We start from the raw sequence: 17,708 nt of genomic DNA, 5'->3' as shown, positions 1-17,708 counted from the left end.
AGAAGGAATCTCTTGTTGCCAAGGTACCTGCGGGTAGCATGTAATCCCAGTAGTCATCTATCATGTCATTTTACAACCCTTTTCTTCATAATGTGGCCAGAAATTTCTAATGTTTCTTTTTTTAAAGTATGCTTTGTCTTAAAGATTCAACCATGTCATACGAACCACTCAGGACACTTGAAGCCGGCATCTAGTAGTATCACAGTCTTCACACTCGACAGTAATCATCTAAGAAAACCAAAAGCAGTAGCAGCATTCTAGGCGCTGACTACTCTAACTGGGTACCACTGCTGCTAAGAATCATCCACCACCATCTCCAATTGTCATCTTTCCCTCTCTCTCTGTGTACTCATACAAAATGGTGGTCACTAATGTGTACCGTCAGAGATGCACCTTTTCTTAAATTATGAAAATCAACCGGCTTCATCCGTTAAATTGCATTTATACCATTGCTTGCTTTCTGATACTCTTCTTGGTGCTTTTAGTGTATTAAATTGCTTTTAAATGCCAAGAAGCGCTTTCCAACTCAAGTGAAGTTTTTTTTTTCGCCTTTTGAAGATATATCTTAATTTTAATCGCTTAAAGTAGCTGTAGCTCTAGCCAGCGTTTCTTATAATAATTTTAGGTAGCAACTGAAGGAATAGATTTCTTTAAGGAGATGGGGATAGGGCAAGTAAGCGCGAGGGAATCAATTACATGGATCATAAGAAAAAAAGTTCGTATTTTGAGTATGAAAGATCCAAATGATTTTTATTTTTTAACGTTGTCACCAAAATCAAAGTGTTCTACCAGTCCTCGAAAGATTAGATTCAACTTTGGCAGAAATTTTCTTCTTGGTCCCTCAATCAGTTATTTACAGCAGAAATGTTTTGCTGTTTTGGCCTTTGAGTCAAAGTCGTATTCTGTTTATAGTGGTAACCCGGGATGAAAAATTCTCAAGGCTTTTTGAATCACCCTGAAAAATGCCATTGATCGCTGGTCGAATTTACTTTTGTTCTTTTGTCAACATACATTATCTTGTACACATAAATGTGTATATCAAAGAGTAGGGAAACCATAAAAATTTGGCACACATTTCCAAAAAAGAGTTCCATTTATTAACTACCTAAAAATTTTAAACCAAATTCTTTAGAAGAACTTCAAAATGCCAAATTCTGAAATGAACCTCCCTTAACTTCCTAAAATAAAGTTGTATTCGTATTGGACATTTATAAATAATTAAATGAATGAAGGAATAAAATGAAATAAAAAATATTACGACTTAAGAGTCGTTTTTCTTAGGTTTTGAGTTCTAATAATGTTGGCTATGTGACCAATCTACTCAAAGCTTTTTGGCCGAAACAAGCAACTGCTTAACTCACTTTACACCCAAGTTAAAAGCCGAGTTATATTCACCATCGTGATGTTTTCTTACTTCAACAAACACGATATCCGAGATTCTAAAATTGCCACAACTGCAATTGCAATCTCTTAATGAAAATCTTCACTGATTTTAAGAGAACAATTTTCTCTAACTTCAGAACACTCTAACTCCGAACTTCCTGGGATGGGCAAGTATCTTAGTAAAGACATCTTGTCACATAAAACGAAATTTATACTTCCTTTCCCGACAACTTAACAAGATTCCTCCTTCCCTTTTCTTCTTTAATATAGGTCTAATATCTATCTAAGCCCATTCTTCGCTCCTTACATTTCATCGTTAACTAGCATCTGTTTTCCTTCAATGAGTCGGAGAAAGATTTTTTCTTCTTTCTTAAATGTCGTTTAAGTATACGCGCTTCTCCTATCCTTCTCTTTCAACAACCCTCCAAGGCGTCTGTAGAGGGGAAATATAGAATAATAGCCAACAGTGGGGAATGTGTAGGAATTAAAATGGAATTTTCGCATTCAACTCGAAACACTGGTCAAAGATCACTTCTAGGAATTCAGTGGAACAGCAAGGAACATTACAAATAGTACTGAAAACGAAATAAAATGGATTATAATTGACCGAAACGTCTTCCATAAAATATTTAGGCTGGTAACAGACGTTTAGATTTTGTTTCTAATCAATATGGGATGGGTAGAGGTTCTTGGAACGCCCTTGTTTCCGTGGTCGATCACTAGGGTGATATGTACAGGTACTTTGGCGTCTCCTTATAAAATTTTCGTCACAATTACTGAATGATGCTCGGCATAAACGATTTACCTTTTGTCAGCCTGGATGTATGAAATATGTGAACACACTCGAGGGAAACCGAGTGGACATATTTCAAACGTGCGTCATGGGAAGATTAGCGAGTTTCAATTTTAATGTGAAACAGAGCATTCTTGGAGATCTGAACCAGTTAAAATATATTACTTATATTAAAGTATTTTATGATTTTGTATTTATTTTGAGCCGATAGTGGCATAAATCTGGAACGCTGATACTTCGTATGGAAACCTGGAAACTTAACAATCAGAAGGTCCCGTGATTTTAGTTTAATCAAATTGGAATTTACAAATCTGTAAAATACAAAGAGGTGGCCTGTAAACCGAAAAATATTCCTATACAACGTGTTCTGTAAACTGGTAAAAATTTATATTAAAAGCTTACATAACACTCGATAAATTGGACAACATCTATAAACATATACTCTGAATGTGTACAAAACGTGAAAATCTTGCAGATTCGTAAGTTTATTAGGCAAAAGTTATTTTAGAACTGTAGACTAGCATAGGAAACCATCGTCCTGTGTCTTCCCATATCAACCATTGAGAATTCTTATTACATTAGCTGGGAATTTAGTGATGGCCGGGGCATCTAGCCTTCGCGTTATAGTCCTAAAGTTAGCAGTGAGAACAATGTTCCAGGTGGTAATAATATGCATCCATAGGATTATTTCCAAGAGTGAGAATAAAGTCGCCTTGAAGATGGTGTTGGGACTTCCCAATACTCGATTGAGCCATCTTAATACCCAGTACACCAGTCCGATGCATTGTTTCAAATATGTTGGAGCCAATGCCCAAATCTCTGATGCATTAAGAGCAACCGCGATGCAACTCTGGATATATTTGTGACTATTTTTTATTTTGAAATCCAACCAGCACTTTGTAAAACAATCCAAAGATCTGTAAAAGACTTGTTCTTTGTCCCCCTAAATTAACATATGGAATAAATATTTCTGTCCCATACCAAGTCGAGGTTTCTGTGATAATAAACGTTCCGAATCAAGACGTCACAAATAGCAAAAAGCAGAGGAATCCTCCTCTTCCTTTTAGTAAAGGTCATCTGCCCCGATTTCGATGGAGTTATTTCCAGTCCGATTGAGTGTAAGTTACTTAACTGCTAGTATGTGAAATTTAAGGTTCCGAATAACTGTGGGCGCTTCATCAAGAAGGCCCACAGTCTTCCACAGATGGTGAAAATTTTAAGGCAGTTACCTGACTTAAAGAGCACACTCAGTTTACAGACCGAACTGATAATTTGGCACAAGGTGAGTTCATTAAATCACACTGAAGTCAGATTCAGCCATGGATTAGACACAGACACATTTGCAGGAATTAACAAGTAAATAATCCAACTTTCTGTAATGACTATATATACTGTACACATATTTCTTTTTCTATTTTTTAGTTTACCATACACTGGAATTGAGAGGTCGTTTTCTCCTAAAAAGAATGAGTCAGTTCACTCCTCCCTTTCTCTCTCGTTTAGTTTTTAACCTGTTGAAATTCTTAATATCTTAGAACTTGTCATTGGGTGGGGTGCGTCGCATCCTTGGAGATTCCAGTTTAAATGTTTAAATATAAAACAGTTTAACATTTTAATACAAACTGTTTTGTATTTTAACAGATGTTTTAGATGTAGATATGTTAATTAATAAAGACTAGCTATTTTTACACACTCTAAATATTGGAAATTTATTCTATTGGGTGGCTGTTGGAAAAGATTTTACAGGAGAAATCCGCGGGTCAAAACGATTTGCTTCAATACATCATCAGGTAAAGTGAATCAGAAAACGCGCATTAGTAAAATACGTACATTGAGACAGGAAAAACCCATGACATTGCCACTGGTTAGAAACTTAAATGATTAACTGATTTATGCAATACAATAGCTAGTGGAAAAAGCCCCATTTTCAGCACTTATAAGATTAATAAGCCATATAAAAGGCTTTCGAACTGTTTATAATATAACATAAAATCCTCTGCATGAACCCAATGCTGAAGAAGAATGGAAATATATACTCTTGGAGCCCTTGAAATTTGAAGATATGCCTCTGGGCATTCCAGACTAGCAATTATGTTATTTACATGGGTTTTCATTCAAAGCTTTTCCCCGTTATGATCAGGATACAACGCGAATATTCAAGGGAAGAAAGAAGGCTAGCGACCCTTCCTAGCAGGTTTCTTCAAGGATAACTTGAACATACATCTCTTCAGACCTGATACATGTTGTCCTATAAACAAGCAACAAAGCATATTTAGCTATCTTCTTTGTACTGAAGCTTACATCAATCACTGAGATTTTTCTGATTAAACTGACGCACGTCATGCTTACTTTTTGGTCTTCATAAACCCTATTTCAAACAGGATTATCTCCACATGTATCCGTAATTGTGCAGGACTCCAGGGTGACCTGTGGTAGTTCAGTCAGTGATGCCAAATGCTAGATGGAATATGAGGGATGGGATCGCTGTAGCGGATGCTTTATTTAAAAAGAAGTATGAAATACAGTCATAAAATCAATTCAGATGGTTGCAAGCATACAATGTTACTGTCATAGTTGCTGAGTAACTACAATTGCAATAATTTTAATAACAAACACATGTCTAGCAATATAAATACAAAAGCGCACTGGCAAAATAGCAAAGCTTGATCTCCCTCTCTGTGTTCATATTTTCACATTACTTCCATCATTGAGAAGCAACATCCCAGAGCCATTAACAATTATACTATAACGTATTCACTTAGAGACAACCCACAGGCTTTGCAATAACAGACAAGTTGCTGTGCGCCAACCCAGCACCCTTCAATCTTTGTATCACACACACCACTAAATCACGTTATGCCCAGTGTAATACTACACTCCCCGAAATGAATAATGAACGTACTCTGTGGTGAGATATATACCCGATCTGTGGAATCTAACTGGAAATGATAACACCCGAACATAACCCAAAAAACATGACCAACTCATACATTATGAAAACAAGCAAACGTTGAAACGTGCCGATTTCGATGTAAGCTACATTCCACGAATAATAGTAAATCACCGTTGCGTATTCTTCAACAGAGTACCTTGAAAGTGGAGCAAGACCACTCCTATAAAGATATTGATAAGTGGTGGACAATTTCCCACGTGAGCTGAAAGCATCCTAACACCTCAATAATTCTTGCAGATGTTTATTTCATGACCCGAAACGGTGTTTGATGGACGCCAGCTGAACGCAGTAGACAACCAACAGGCCACCCCTTGGTGTCTAGCGAGTCATTTGAAAGAAAAATAAAAAAAAATGTGATCCAAACAGACGCCTCCGTAACAGGGTCAAGTTATCACTTCGCTCACAGATGACTGTTTTCTGCTTTTCATTGTAAACGAAGTGCTCTTCTCGCTGGAGGTTGTCACAACCCTCCCCCCCGCATGCATACATACATGTATGTATACATTTCTCCCCCCAACAATCCGTCAACGTCAGATCTCCGAAAAAATACAAATAAAACAAAGTTCGAACAACAACAAAAAAAAAGGTATTCACGTGAACCAGTCGCGATATTGCAGCCCTTATCTGCCATCTGACAGCTAAGTGCATTAGAACTTTGATGCTAATTCGCTGAGGGTTTGGAATAACGGTTATATCCGTTTACACCATATTTTGATTGAGTCAGCAATGGCCTTGTAGGAGTCTTTGTAAATATGGAGCATTTTGATCTTAAAAGAACCCACTACGAAATCATACGATTCAACAAGATCCCAATATCATATGGATTTTAAACAAAGGAAATAAGGAAAAGTGAATATCCCTTTTCTAAAATCACAATTGAGCACCCCTGTAATTTTGAACAAAGACAAACAGGCGCGGTCCAAGGTATGGACCGAATGAACTGTAAATCTCCTCCCATTATGATCAAAATAATGCGGAGTTTTTTACTGCTACATGATTATTAAATCTTAATGATTTCCTGGAACACTGCTTTATCTCCCTTAACAGCTTTTAGCTCCTCCTTTTCGCAAATCCTGGGACTGCCCCTGGAGACAAGTTAAAAATCGAGTAATGAGAGCATACTCGATTTGTGTCCTGTCTTTGTACTTCGGAGTTGCCTCATCGGACATGCTGTTGTGTTGATTTATTATCAGAACCGGATATATTTTGTTCTCTTTTGGTGGTTAAGGATATAATTCTTTACATAATGTCTTATTATATTAATGAATTAGTTGTCGCTGTATTCCCAATTAAAATAATCCAATCCTTTGCGATTATTCCATTCTAAGCAAACAGTTATTAAATTTAATGAACTTCCAATATAATCTGAGATATATTGAAAATATAATATTTAGGACGAAATATGTTATTTAAAATACATTGTACGATTTCTTTTTGTACAATTTATGTGAAAGCTAAACGAATTTTTCGATTATTTCCAAAAGAGAGAAATATAAACAACCCACGACATTCTGGTTCCACCTCTCACAGTCGTTAAACATTTCTCATACTGGGAAAGCGAATATTGGTGTTAATGTTTTATGGAAGTCAGACCGTGCGACCAGCAATCATATGTCCATGCAGACCCGGATTAACAGGGCCTGAAACAGGAGGCTCCGTAAGGTTCGAGCAGCTCATCCCGATACTTACGGTCCATTAAATTTTTCCTGCCGAGGACGTGTAAGTTTGCGTGATCATTGATGGTGGTGCTGGCTCATATCATTAAACATTGCCTCCTTACTCTCCCTATCCACGATGCTATACGGTTATAACAACTCCGTTTTATCGCCAGGTTCACAGGTCCGTTGATAACCAGTTTCCAGGCTGAACCTTCATTCGTCTGCGATAATTTTCATCCCAGGTTCTTCCTGACAATCTATATTGAAACAATTCTTAGCGTAATACTGCTAAGTTTAGATTTGAGTTGATATTCAGTATGGTCTCATTGGAGTCATCAGGTACGGATTGTCCTGTAATGAATTGACCTATTTACAAATATATTAGGCCATCCTGCTGACTTAGCTTCAATTCTCTGTACTGTCCTCCACTTTAGGGAAACGTCTAAACTTGTGGTTTTGAAACACAAGTTCGCGGATTTGGTGCCATCCATGACTTAACTTTACTGGGACTTTGGTTCCTGGAAAGGTTCTTTGGATTTTTACCGGTACCCATTGGAGTTTAGGAAATTATCAATCTAAACAGTCTCGTTGATATTTCAATAACGAAAAAACTTTGAGTTTAAAGCCCAATTATGAAATAAAAGACAATTCTTTCAAAGGTTTAATCTAATCACCTATCCGTATGCTTCAAAAGACTTTTATGTAAATTTATTGCCGGTTAAATTTCACATAAATTTACTATAGATGGCGCCTTAATATTTATTTTAACTCATTCTGAAATTGTAGACAATTTTCATGTATTTATTGATTAACTTTTGTAACAGAATGCTTTTGCTCTTAGGTGTGTTTTGTATTTCGCTAAATATATACAATAGCAGGTATCAAATACCTTCTACTAATAATTACTAACAAAATAAATACATGGGATTACCGCTTGGTGAAGTAGGCATAGGGGCGCTGACATAATAGAGGTGCCCGTGTTCTATTTCAATGTTTTATTTAACTAAAGGGGGCAACAAAGCTATTGTTTCTAGGAGGGTGTAAGACCTGTAGATCCAGCCCTGAGTAAAAGAGTGTAATAATTTAGTTCCTTGATTTACATTACGTATCACTTACACTGTTCCACCTTTTTGTTTAAAATTCTTTGCGAACTAAAAGGCTACTCAACCTTTTCGCCGAGTGGCTTAAGTTACGGATAAATAAGTGCGCCTGCCTTTAGGAGAAGGAGCGAAAGGTTGAAATCCTTTGCTTGCTTATTTCACGTTGTTGTTCTTGAGAACTTTTAGCGCACAAACTGTTAGTGACAGTGCACCCGTTCATGTGGGTTGTAAATCGGTACAAATATTGCGTTCATCCGATGTGCGCACATGATGCGGGCAGAAAAACTCGCATCATGGAAACACCATTCCATGATGCGATTTTTCACATTGTAATAGTGTTCCCCTGTTCTTCTCCATAATCCATTATTGAAGATTTATTAACGAAGTACAGTTAAAAATGGCCGAATCAACAGCACATCATTAAAAACTTATGCAGACTCTAGTTGTTCCTGGGTTTTCCCAGCTGAATCTTCAACCATTGACTTAGACCAGTGCTTTTCAAACATGTTTAATAGATTGGTCCATTATCGAGCATTTTCACCTGTTCTTCTAAAATTTTTACATGATTCTGCTTCGAAGAAATATTTATTCGTTCAAGATTCTTCATATAAATTACAACTATGAAAAATATTACATTTGAGGGCAAAGAACAATAAAATTAAGTAGGAATAAGAACAGTTCTGTAATTGATTTGAGGCTACGTTCATATTATGCAAACTGTTTTTTTCGGTATCATTATGGAAGGTACTGTTAATAGATTAGAACTGAATATTCATTAAAAGCCCGTACACAAGGTTTCATTTACATCTTTGCGTTATCAAGCAACCACTATGGGAAAAACAACACTATTCTTGGCTTAATTGCAACAACCTCAATTAAAAGGGTTATTGAAGATCATTTGGAGCGAGCACGATCTCTGTAAATTTTCTTAAATCATAAACAAATCAAGACGCTGAAAATACACGAAAAGTGTGGAAAATCATCGCAACTTTGCTCTCGCGAGATCATTATAAGTTTATTGCATTCTACAGATGATTATGAACTTCTTGCAGCACGATTTGATTTCTAGATTCATGCGCAATACACTTTACAGGCAACCATCATCATTTTCGTGATCTTCGTCCTTTTAAAAGAATAATGTATTCTTTTTTACTGAATCATCGTCATCTTCTTCAAACTGCGATGATGAATACCGCCCCTTAGTTGTCCTATTCAAACTGAGCTTTCATCAACACCAATTATTATGATCCTAATTTAACAAAGATTGGTATAACCTTTTCTTAGTATCTTGACCAATAAACTTAATTAAGGATAAAAGTATACGGATTAGTGTTAGTTATTCTAAGAATTACTTATGAGTTTACTTATATTACGTAGTAGTAATTATTACTCTGATTAGCAAATATTTTACGGATACAATTAATCCGTTGAAGCAAAACAAACTGTTTGTTTTCGCATCACCAATTCTGTCACATCACTGATTCTCTCTGACTACCTTTAAGCAATCCTAGTGCCACTGGGCTAATCCACTGCGTTAATCTGTCGATGTTTTCTTTTCGTCATCATAATAATTGGAAAATCTACGAATACTTCTCACTCTGTCAACATGGTAGGATTTAATTCTTATCCCAAGAACACTTTACCATCGTTAAAACGAATCTTTATGCGCATGCTTTTAAGCTTCTTTCATTATCTTCAATTCCTTGAATGCGAAATGTATCACGTTGTACATTATTCTCAATGGAAGATAAAACAGCATTCTTCAAGGAAGTTGAAAACACTTGGTTGTACTTGAAATACTCTTGATTCAGCTGTTCCTTTAAGTTAGTTTTTAAGATATTCTGGGACACCCATCTAAGATCGCAGGAGTATATAGAAGATACGGACATATCTGCTCTCTCTCTCTCTCTCTCTTTCTGTCTTATGGGGGTTAGTGTTGAGGTTCGAAGCTCCTTGTAACTGTAGCGATTACCGTTAGCAGTGGAACGCGTATTTAGTGGTGTCGTGTCGAATCAATCGCATGACGTGCGAATCTTACCGCTAGCTCGCTAAATTCCTTATAGGGAGAATATGAATATGATGATCGGCTAATACACACGCCTCAAAACCATTTTCCTTCAACACATACTTATAGTATTTAATAGCGACTCTAATATGAAATACCAGCAGCAGGATAAGCGTACGCCAGTTGAGAATACGTTTAGGATTTCAAGACCCTGCCATGATCTATAGTCAAAACTTTGTTCCATAAAACTAAACTTAAGCTCCTGGCTACTGTTATCTTTGGCGGGTTTGAGTCTACTATAAAATATGGATTATTTATTAGAAAAATTCGCGTGTACTTAGAAATGCGTTCTCTATCCTTCCACGATAAATGTCAACATCGTGTGTGCAGGAAAACCATTTCGCAGCTACCAGGTTTAGCTAAACGTTGCTGGCAGCTAGCGAGACGACGGCCTCATTAAATCGCCAAATGGCTCGATTTGCCACTTGACCCCTTCTGACCTTCGGTCGCTGTCAACCGCGCATTTCAAACGTTATGAATATACCCGAACGATACGGAGAGCGTGAACCCATAAGGTGGCTAATGACGTGTCCATCTTTATTCAGGAAATAGCTGACCGTGTGAAGAGGTCATCAGTGCATTGACAAACCGTTTGGATAGACGTGGCTGGTATCGATTACGTCTACTCGTCTCGTGGTTCTTGTCATAGTCACCCAGTCAGGTAACAGGTGTCGGGACAGTGGAGTACGCAGAACTTCGACAGGCCACGGGTTTACTGGCATTTAGGCAGTGTCTCGTTGTTTAAAAGCGATTATGTTGTTGTATCATATACTCTACTGATATATTAAGCGAAATGCCATCTACTGGTGGCCATTCTCATAGATTCCAGTAATGGTATTGTGCAACTTGGAATCTACTCTGGAAGTTAATGGCTTCTAACAAGAATTCCGGACTTATTCTCGCATTTATTATTAAGGTACAAGAATTTTTAAACATCTTTTTGTTCAGTGAACTGTGTTGAAAATGAGAAGAATATTAAAAAGTTCATTGTTGAATTTGTGATGGTCTTGTCACTCAGATTTCATTTAATCGGTTTAAGCAAAGATCCAGGATCTTTCTCCATCTGTTATTCCGGATATTTTCCTTCCTACAAACAGGCACAAAAGGCATCGCATTAATCTTGGAGTTAGGAACCTACTTTTGGACGGGAACTCGTAGTGAACGAATACTCCAAATATTGAAGACCAGATCAATTCAGCAATCAAAAATTGGAAGGTCGTCAAGATATTTACATTCTAAAGATACAACGATAGATGCTTTTTATTTCAAAAACAATTTTAATTATTAAAAGTACCTTTATAGTGACCTCTGTAACACATTTGTGCATGGATTATAAACCAAGCTCGATGGAGGTGAGAAATCCTTCTAAAGTACACATTTTTTTTTGTTTTCCTGTTCGGAATAGAGGGAGTGAGGGTAGGACAAACTTGTAAGGGAAGTTACCATACAAAATGATTAAGAACTCCTGGTTTAGTGGCTATATCACGTGTCACTCATTTCGAAAGTTCTGCTTTGGATTTCCATCAAACGTTGGAAGAAATTTATAAAGGTTGTTTCAGGTAAGGCTGTAATTAGCCCCTGGCGGAGGTGTATGGCTTTATCTCCGGTGAGTTATTTCTCGCAAATAACCCAAAGCAGGACCGGTTTGTCCCTTGAACATACGCCCTTCCAATATGAAACTCATATAGACATATATGGGTTTCACATTGAAAGGTCACGATGTATCGGTTGACATTTTGCTCGTTCATATCAGGTACAGTGGGAAAATGACACGAGATTAAAGGTAATGACTGGTTGAGGCGTTAGGCCGTCACTTTACGGGCGGACACGTCAACTGAGGTTCGGCGAATACGCTTAATGAGTGCTGCCCCCTAGTCGCTGTGACGTAAAAGGGCACCCCAGCAGCACCCATCTCATCTCACGAAAGGAACATCAAACAAAAAAGAGCTTTTTGAAGAAAGTAACGATCCACACAATCATTCACTCCACTTTCACGCTAATTGCTTACTTCAATTAAAATTCTTGGGCGTAAGACAACGAGCGCCATTTCCGTACCCAGACATCATTGCATTAGTTTTGACCTTATAGTAGTCGGAATCTATCACGAGCGGTTGAATGAAGGGAGGGGAGGAAATGCCGTTAATACAAGAAAGAGAGAAGGATTAAATACCCTGCTACAGGGATGCAGGTCCGATGTATACATCACAAGAAGCGAGTAAGTTATCGCAGTAGACCGGGGGTTGTTAATTTATTCAATTAATTCTCCGGAATTCTTGTGTTAATATTATTGTTGTTTTTACGCCCTTTCTAGATTACCTTCTTTTGTTGAGCTGTACTTAATCTTACACAAACTTGAAGGTTGATTTGTTGGAAGCATTTTACCTATCTCGATTACACAAGACATAGTGGTAGCAGTTTGCGTTTAGGAACGTTTTAATTGGAAGATCGAACAAATCGTTTTAAGTGGAAGATTTCATTGAGCTTGACAAACATAATTGAGTCTTCTTCTTGTTGGGTTTTAAGCGCATCAACAACTGAGACGGTATTGCGCCGTTGTGTATGTATAGGCGTGTATTCGGGTACCGATTTTTATGTTGTGAGGTGGCAAATCTCGAATAGTCCACAGGGAGAACCATACTTCCTCCGACTGAGATGGCTAACTACAGCCCCGATTGATCAAATCTTTAGAAATTCCTTCAATCTTCAACAGTACTCGAATCCAGACCTTTCCAAACGAGTGACAAGTAACGAAACCACTGGACTATCATATAGGACACACTGAGCCCGTGATTTCTATATGCAGAAACACTGCATTCATATATAAAAAGGATACCTATTAGAAAAGAAATTCTTTCCACCTTTGAATAGGTATATCACTCCCTTTGGATTTATAAATTCCCTTTGGCGAGACACGTCCTGGTTTAAAAATGAGCGAGACATATACGCCCACTTTTCAAGCTTCACCCCTCCGCATAGTAATAAAAAACCTTAATTATCATTAAATTATCTCTCTCCCTTAATGACAAAAGAACATTAAAATGTTCACCCAATATCCCCCTTATTTTAGCATAATGGAAGAATTCATTATTAAGGCCCACCTGGGTTTTTCTTCTAGTTTATGGAGTATAGCCGGATGCCCACATTCTGCTCTATGGATTAGAAAATATAGAATCGGTTAAAGGGAAAGGCGCTTTTCATCCATTCAGCACACTTACCAATCATCTACAATAATAATCATAAAATAATCATTACCCTATACATTAAGCACAACAGAAACAGCAGCAAAATTACTACAGTGCTTGCCATCTGTTTCTATTGTCACATTTTATGACATTCCCTATGGCGCGAGCCTTAATTATCACCATTTGCTGTCTCCAGTCGACCACCTGGATGGCCTAACTCCATAGGTCCGGTATTAATGATAAGTCTGACAGAATGGTAGCTGTTAATTCAGTTTATCAATAAGCGGTTACAGCTGTAACAGAGAGAAAGAGTTGTGAAGATCTGCTGTTTCAAATAGAGTAAATCCAGTTCATTAGGACAGCGTACTTCTTTGGTGACACCATAGAAAAATCCAGTTGGAATTTCTTTCAAACGAAACTGCTTTTCAAACAGTGAAACATCATATCTTCCAAACAACAGCAAGATGGAAAATGCACACACGTTGCTCGTTCTAAAATTAAATAATTAACCGAAACTCGGGCAAATAATTTTGAAGAAACATAATTTCAAGCAATTGGAACATATACCAAGAAACTGTATGTGCGTGTCTACGCTATCAGGGAAATTCTACCTTGACGCAGTGTAATGTGAGACTTACGAAACCTTTTGCCCGGAGTCATCACGTACCAAGGAGTTCCTTTGTTTTCCTTTAAGTGTGAGTGTGCTTCCAACCACGTTCAAGGATCATAAGAAGGAGGAGTCGTTGAAATTACTTCCGGCTGTCTTAACATTGGGCCTCAATGTTCGTGACGTAATAGATGAAGGTCTGTTGCAGACCTGGTAACACGACATCGAGTCTTGATTAGAGTTTTTATTTGGATGTGAAAACTTCTCACGATTCCTCCGAACATGTTAGAATTTGATTGCAGATGGCGCTGTTTTCGTTTGCAAACTAAATATCTTATGCACGAATGCGATAATCAAAAATTAACAGTCTGGTAAATCGAATTCATTGAAATAACTACTTGTTGTATCTCGCAATTCAACATTAATCAGTACTTTGGTGTTACCATTTGACATTGTTGTTTCCGAAACCATATTCATAGTGTACGTGATGGGAAGGTCAGAAGAAACAGGAAAGAGATGATTCTTGGGCTTTTTTTAATGAATTGACTGACCAATTCACATGGCAGTCAAGGGCAGTACATGATCTACTTAGATATTATCGAGGCACGATCCACGAGATGCTATCAGTGTAATAGCTAAATGCAGAGTCTGGAGGACTTGTAGTTCCTTCATCATTATAGAAATGAGGTGGTAAGATCAGAGCAATTTACAGTTCAGATAGAACCTAGGACTGCATGATGACACCTGAACATCGAAAGAGCTGTTAATACCCATCACGACCAGCTAGATATTAGCCAGATAACCAACGATAAAATGGAAAAAGATATGTAATTAAAGCCAGGTATAAAATATCGTTGCAATTTACAATATCTATAGATAAATTTAATTTTGACCAATAAGTTCGCAATCGGTTCAGTTGAACAGATTGCGAATTACTGATCTTATGAAATACATCTGACAATCCACAAAAATGGGCTCTTATGTTTTCAGATGTTTTCAGAAATTTTAGATCAGGATGGAAGGTGCTGTATTTGTATATCTTAGAGGACCCGTTTTTCTGGTCACCAGCTAACGTTAGCCTTTGTTCTATTAGGTGTAGTCATCTCTATAAGTTCATATTTGAGAGTGTGTAGCTTACTTGATCAGTTTACCTACGAGTTGGCAGAAAAACTCAACCTACCCCCTCTTTTCGACCCCCATTCATCAAACGCTGTTGGTCCTCCTACAAATATTGGTTCCGACGATTAGTCGTGCTATTTTTTGCTTCCTGTCTGTGTGACCACATAATCTGGGAGTCTTTTGTAGGAGACGCCAGACCAGCCAGGAGCGTTGCAGTCGGAGAACGACAAAAGCCCTACCCAGCGCTACGAACTGTAACAGAGGGAAGGGGAAGAAGGGGATGTGTGCCGTCTTTTATATTCCGTTATCTACGCGTCCGTCACCAGATACGATCGATACAATAACTAGTGACAAAGCACATGTATGACTCATTGCCGACAATTAAAAAACTGTCTGTTGTCCTGTGTCTCAGCACGCGTTCTACAAGCCAACCCTGTCCAACGCGAGTAATTTGAACGCCATAGGAGGGTTGGGATAACCGGAGTCTGGGGTTGTCCACAGATGGAATGACGCAGAAATATGACAGTAAATGCAGAGGCTACGTGGAAATGTAGTAACACTTATGATAGATATTTAAAAGACCCTAAAAAAATTTTAAATTATACTATTGGTCAATAGAACAAAGCCAAAATGTAGTGTACTCTGCAGTTTTCCCCATCCTCAGAACGTTTTACAAGTAGCCGAATATAACAATGGATAATTTTACACGCTTAGTAGTTCCGATATCCATAGCTTTCCTGGATGAATGTTTCCTGTCAGTAATTTTCTCTAATTTGATCTGCATCCATATATTTTCTGAGGCAGTTTTAAAATTCTGTGGATTAGGGCTAGACTAACATCAGTTAGGAACTAATTACCAGGGGGTTGCCTGCCAATTTACGTGGTATGAATAATGTTCTACGTGGAACTGATACAGTCAGCGATGATCGGTCTGCATTCGCGGGAGAAGGGGAAATACCTCGTGCCTAGTTTGAATCAGAAGTGGCATCCAATGTCGTGACTGATTTTAGAAAATTCACTTCAAACAAATACAATAATAACTGAGCATTTTCTAAAAACAAAGTTCGGAATGCTAATCTCTGAAGATCTTATGTGCATTTAGTGAATTTATTAGCGTACAGCGTACCAGTCAAGACAGGGACTGTTCTTTTAAGGGACTCAATAAACCATAAATACAAGGTCCGCTTTCAGGTGGTAGATGCTATAAGTTACAAGCTAACCCGATTTATTCGAAGGAGTAGCCTAATAAGCAGCGGTTGCATTCCTTCTAGTCAGTGAATTCAAATGAAGACGGTAAAGTCAGTCTAAACCTTGATAGTTTCTGATTGTTGTTCAGTCCTTTGAGCAGCGTGACTTTAAAATGGTAAAATCTCTACTCTAAACACTGAAATCTCTATCAAACAGGTCATTGGATCATTGACGCAGAAATGCTAACTAATCTATTATACATTACAAAAACAGTTCTTGAATACTGACCATTATATTGGCATCGAGTGAAGCATCTATAAGAATCTACTTGGTTCACAAACAACATAGACAAGTCAACCACAGAATCTGGTATACATCAGGGTAAAGTAAAATGACTCCTTTGCATATGTATTTTAGAAACATACCAAAAGGTGTAATCATAGTACTAACTCTTAACACGCATCCTCAAATATCTTTAAATACCATTGACTGTTCAACAACATTTATAGTACCACACACTGAAGTTTTTACAAAATTAAAATCTCATGCGGCTTGGTAGTGGAATCAAACCAGCTCGTTCTGGACTGCGATGCCTGTAGTGCAGATGGAAATGTTGTATTGTACGAATGGACCAAATTTGTGAGGGGATAAAGTTTGAAGAGAAATGCAAATATCATGCCTTACAGAGAAGGTTTAACACTATATGCAGCATTATCCTCACCACGAGCACAGTCTTAGTTTGTCCATTATAAATATCCTAGTATACATCACCGATTTCCCCCCGATTTTATCATAATGAATATATAAAGAAGTCACCAAACCAGACATTTCTTAGAGGACTTCTTTTCCTTTCTTTTCTTGTTTGTCTTGAGGGCTTTCTTACTTTTGTTTTCTTTATACTGTTTCAGTCTGTCACTGTAGGGAAGTGCCTGTAATAATAGTTTTTGTTCCGCCTCTGTACGTGTTTGTTTTCTCCTCGGTTCAGTCTGAAAGCAAGGCAAGTAAAGACCTTAATATCCACCATTCTTAGTTTCACAGCCCAAATTACATTTAACAACATTTGAGTGTTTCGTGTCTTCTTTTAATTTCCCATCTGTGGACAGCAAAATAAATTTCTGTTAATACGTATCGGTTTAAAGAAAATGTTCCTTATTTCTTAACCAATTTTCTGCTGTCCCTTATGTTGCACCCTCACAAACAATTCAGCAAACTGATAGGCTATAATGATCCGCCCTTGTCGTTTTTGTAACCGCCCTTCCACTGTTTCTTGGCTATTGCCCAAACGAAACATCTGAGGACTGCATTTGGAATGAGCTGTGGGATAGCAGGTATACAACCCTTACTAACTCAATGACATCTACGTTTCTTGGATGGAGATAACCATCATCTATTTCTACCAAGAGAAAGATGGTGTCCATCTCCATACAAGAAACCTGGTGAGAAATGCAGTATCGTTGTGTGACACTGAAAATCCAGGATGGATGGCACCTCCAAACTGAACTAGTTGAAGGAACGATCAAGACATCCTTGACTGGCATTCCACAAAGAAGTCTTCCAATATTTCTTTTGTAAATACAGGTGTTAGAGTAACGAATCGCAAAAGGTTCTGTTGAACAATTATTATTGCAGTCACTTCATTATTAAATATTATCAGAGGATC

The 17,708-nt window shown here is 37.7% G+C and overlaps 1 protein-coding gene across 3 annotated transcripts in view; it reads left to right on the top strand.

Moving 5' to 3' along the window:
- LOC150078081 (dachshund homolog 1-like) overlaps positions 1–17,708 on the top strand; it is a 265,261-nt gene that overhangs the window by 2,132 nt on the left and 245,421 nt on the right. The gene's annotated exons all lie outside the window — the stretch shown is intronic.

This window comes from Mastigoproctus giganteus, chromosome 11 (assembly GCF_048544385.1).
Source record: "Mastigoproctus giganteus isolate SK-2022 chromosome 11, ASM4854438v1, whole genome shotgun sequence".
NCBI classification, from domain to species: Eukaryota; Metazoa; Arthropoda; class Arachnida; order Uropygi; family Thelyphonidae; genus Mastigoproctus; species Mastigoproctus giganteus.
The sequence above is the reverse complement of the archived record's forward strand: the minus strand, read 5'-3'. Positions and strand labels throughout refer to the sequence as shown.